This window comes from Littorina saxatilis, linkage group LG10 (genome assembly GCF_037325665.1).
Source record: "Littorina saxatilis isolate snail1 linkage group LG10, US_GU_Lsax_2.0, whole genome shotgun sequence".
In the NCBI taxonomy this organism is placed as follows: domain Eukaryota; kingdom Metazoa; phylum Mollusca; class Gastropoda; order Littorinimorpha; family Littorinidae; genus Littorina; species Littorina saxatilis.
This window is the reverse complement of record NC_090254.1, coordinates 10,657,854-10,662,853: the sequence shown is the minus strand read 5'-3', so window position 1 is coordinate 10,662,853 and position 5,000 is coordinate 10,657,854.

Below are 5,000 nucleotides of genomic sequence, written 5' to 3'. Positions count from 1 at the left end.
CAGATGCAGCAGCTGTACTCTTTGCTCGAGTTCGAAGACTCCCAGTATGTATCTCCGGAATCGGAGTATGACTGCCTAAATGGCGGGGGTAAAACGTTCATACAAGTAAAAGCCCGCTCGCAGCAGACGAACGCAGAAGGAGAAGAAGAAGAAGAAGAAGAAGAAGAAGAAGAAGAAGAAGAAGAAGAAGAACAACAACAACAACAACAACAACAACAACAACAACAACAACAACAACAACAACGTACACAGCACGTCGTTTTAAAGAAAACATCATCGATCACAGAATAATAAAACTATGGTCTATCTCGGGGCAGTAGCGTCTTTGTCCTTAGGAAGGGAAGTTTCTAGTGCGAATGCACCTTTCAGAAATTTGCCTTCAATGATCCAATGTCTGAGGAGCCATTTGGGGAAAATTTTCTGTCGAGTTTTACCTTAAAAAGACATGGAACATTCGCTCCCCTGTAATTTAGACAACAGCTGCAATGATTTGCTCGAGATACTCGATCCGTAACTATACTAAATAATGTAAGGAATGTTTTGAGGGCTCGTGTAAACTCATTTGTCGAGGCAGACGAAAACCGTTGGGTTTACGATCGACCGCGTGCACGTTTCAAGCGTGGGTGCAAAAATGTAAGACACAGCCTAAACAAAAACATAGTCCATTTGACATGATACCGTCTCGAAAGACTACCCAACACAGCATTATTTTTCAAATGTGATTATTGTACGTTCAAAAAATATTTCTGAGGTATCCCTCGAGTATGTTGGCACCTCTTTCAAACCCAAGACCGCTAAGTGAAGCAACTCATTTGGCAATTTGAGACAGTTGGTTGTCCAAATGCACCCCTTTAAAAGTATGCTACATTTCTGTTAGTTTGGACTACAGTGCTACTGGAAATCTTGAACTTTAGTGTGTTAAATTCATAGCTCAGAATTCAGTGGCATTCTTTACTTATGTTTGATACAAGCCAAAGAACATTAACGTCGTGAAATTAATTGACCGATTGAGCTCCAGACTTAAGCATAATTAATTCATTTGGTTGTTTGATCGACGAAAATGACGCCAGAAAGCTTACGTTTTCAACCAAGGGACATCATTTACATGACAGAGTTACTTCCCTTGTCGCAATTCACGTATCATTCCGTCTTTGACGCATGTAAACAAAATGCAATCGTACACAAAGGTACAGTTCATTCCGTGACTTCAAAGGGATCTAAAATGACTTGTTTTACTTACAAGTGCAGGTTCTGCAAAATTGGAGGCTTAGATGCCTTTGAAATTTGAGCTAAGAATTTAACATGCACTAAAGTTCAAGATTACCGTGCTACCTCACCTTGGCAGAAAATGGCTTGGAAGAAAACGTGATTCAGCGAAGAACAAAACAGGTGTGATTTACTCTGACCGTACCAGTTGATTCCGCCTCAACATATGAGTCCCTTGTTAAATTTCTCTCCATGTCTGTCAAGGCAGCAATACACCCACTCTACAAAAATAACTTTATGCAAATAAGTCCAACGGAAACGCTCAACGATGCCTAAATCAGCCAATGAGAACTAAGCTTACTTTTTCACGCGCCTCTAATTTTGTTTGTTTGTTTGCTTAACGCCCAGCCGACCACGAAGGGCCATATCAGGGCGGTCGCGCCTTTAATGCAAATGAGTAGAAACCAATAACATATTAAGCCTCGAATGCCACAAGCTGTCGCCGACGGTCAAAACTCCGGACGTACATTCTGGAAACATTCTGTCTTCATGCGCTCCCGGCAAAATCCAAATTCTACCCATTACTTCAAGCCAGTTCTGACGAGAAAGAACCTTCCAAACTACATTTCCATTCCCATTAACTCAATCCAATCTTGTGGCGAGCGAGAATCTCCCAAGCTATGTTTCCATGCGCAGTGCCGTAGTGGTAAGACATCAGACAAGGTCGTGAGTTCGAATCCCGGCCGCGGCCGCCTGGTGGGTTATAATTAAGGGTGGAGATTTTTCCGATCTCCCAGGTCAACTTATGTGCAGAGCTGCTAGTGACTTAACCCCCTTCGTGTGTACACGCAAGCAAAAGACCAAGTGCGCACGGAAAAGATCATATAATCCATGTCAGAGTTCGGTGGATTTTAGAAACACGAAAATACCCAGCATGCTTCCCCCGAAATCGGCGTACGCTGCCAGAACGGTCATACACGTAAAAACCCAATCATGCAAAAACATGAGTGAACGTGGGAGTATTCAACCTATGAACAAAGAAGAAGAAGAAGTTTTCAGGCATTCCCATTTACTGAATCCAGTATTGTGACGAATGAGATTCTTCCAAGCTGTATTACACTTTCCATTTCCATTATTTCAATCCAGTCTTGCGAGAGAGAATCTTTCAATCTATAAATGTGACCCTCCACCACGAAATGAGTCGCATGTCACCTCGCGCGGTTCTGCGCTGGGCTTAATATAAGTCCGGGGAGTGCCTTGTAACAGTGTGAGGGTCACCTTAGTCACAGGCTTATAACTCAAACAGTTTTCGCTCTTTTCTAAAACGGTTTTCACCACTGGATAGAGCATAAAAAACTCTTTATGAAAATGTAAAAATATGAAAATCATGCAAAGGTGACATGCGACTCATTTCGTGGTGGAGGGTCACAAATGTCCATTCCCATGTTTTGAATCCAGTCTTGCCACGAGTTCTATTCTTTCAATCTATATTTCCATTCCTATCAACTCAGTCAATTCTGTGACGAGTAAGAATCTTCCAATCTATATTTCCATTCCCATCAACTCAGTCAATTCTGTGACGAGTAAGAATCTTCCAATCTATGTTTCCATTCCCATTAACTCAGTCAATTCTGTGACGAGTAAGAATTTTCCAATCTATGTTTCCATTCCCATCAACTCAGTCAATTCTGTGACGAGTAAGAATCTTCCAATCTATGTTTCCATTCCCATCAACTCAGTCAATTCTGTGACGAGTAAGAATCTTCCAATCTATGTTTCCATTCCCATCAACTCAGTCAATTCTGTGAGGAGTAAGAATCTTCCAATCTATGTTTCCATTCCCATCAACTCAGTCAATTCTGTGACGAGTAAGAATCTTCCAATCTATATTTCCATTCCCATCAACTCAGTCAATTCTGTGACGAGTAAGAATCTTCCAATCTATGTTTCCATTCCAATCAACTCAGTCAATTCTGTGACGAGTAAGAATCTTCCAATCTATGTTTCCATTCCAATCAACTCAGTCAATTCTGTGACGAGTAAGAATCTTCCAATCTATATTTCCATTGTCTTTAATTGAATCCAGCTTTGGGATGAGGATGAATCTTCCAATCGATATTTCCATTTCTATTTACTCAATCTAGTCTTGTGACGGGTAAGAATCTTCCAATCTATGTTTCCATTCCCATCAACTCAGTCAATTCTGTGACGAGTAAGAATCTTCCAATCTATATTTCCATTCCCATCAACTCAGTCAATTCTGTGACGAGTAAGAATCTTCCAATCTATGTTTCCATTCCCATCAACTCAGTCAATTCTGTGACGAGTAAGAATCTTCCAATCTATGTTTCCATTCCCATCAACTCAGTCAATTCTGTGACGAGTAAGAATCTTCCAATCTATGTTTCCATTCCCATCAACTCAGTCAATTCTGTGACGAGTAAGAATCTTCCAATCTATGTTTCCATTCCCATCAACTCAGTCAATTCTGTGACGAGTAAGAATCTTCCAATCTATGTTTCCATTCCAATCAACTCAGTCAATTCTGTGACGAGTAAGAATCTTCCAATCTATATTTCCATTGTCTTTAATTGAATCCAGCTTTGGGATGAGGATAAATCTTCCAATCGATATTTCCATTTCTATTTACTCAATCTAGTCTTGTGACTGGTAAGATCCTTCCAATCTATATTTCCATTCCTATTTATTATATCCAGTCTTGTGACAAGTGGGAATCTTCCAATCTATATGTCCATTCCCATTTATTGAATCCAGTCTTGTGACGAGTGGGAATCTTCCAAACTGTATTTCCATTTCCATTAACTCAATCCAGTCTTGCGAGACAGAATCTTTCAAACTACAAATTTCCATTCCCATGTTTTGATTTCAGTCTTGCGACGAGTTATATCCTTCCAATCTATATTTCCATTTCCATTTATTGAATCCAGTATTGTGACGAATGGGAATCTTTAAATCTATATTTCCATTCCCATTAACTCAGTCAATTCTTTGACGAGTAAGAATCTTCCAATCTATTATTTCCATTCCCATTCATTCAATTGAGTCTTGTGACGAGTAAAAATCTTCCAATCTATATTTCCATTCCCATTATTAATTCAATTGAGTCTTGTGACGAGTAGGAATCTTCCAATCTATATTTCCAATCCCATTAATTCATTTGAGTCTTGTGACGAGTCAGAATCTTCCAATCTGTGTTTTCCCTTAACACAGTGGCACATAAGGCTGCACGTTTCCAGCTCTGTTGTTTATTTTATTGTGTGTGTTTGAGATGCATTTTTTTGGCAACCACAATAGCTTTAGATAGGACCTATACTGGTAGATTACAATGTTAATTTGACTGGACAGAAAACAAGCAGGCTGTTTTCGTTGAAGGAGGCTCTTATTACATGATTGTACAATCCTGGACTTATTCCATGCAAAAAACCTGGACTTGCCCCATGTAAAACCTAGACTTATTCCATGCAAAAAACCTGGACTTGCCCCATGTAAAACCTAGACTTATTCCATGCAAAAAACCTGGACTTGCCCCATGTAAAACCTAGACTTATTCCATGCAAAAAAACTGGACTTGCCCCATGTAAAACCTAGACTTCTTCCATGCAAAAAACCTGGACTAGCCCCATGTAAAAACTGGACGTATTCCATGCAAAAAAAACTGGACTTGCCCCATGTAAAACCTAGACTTCTTCCATGCAAACAACCTGGACTTGCCCCATGTAAAACCTGGACTTATTCCATGCAAAAAACCTGGACTTGCCCCATGTAAAACCTAG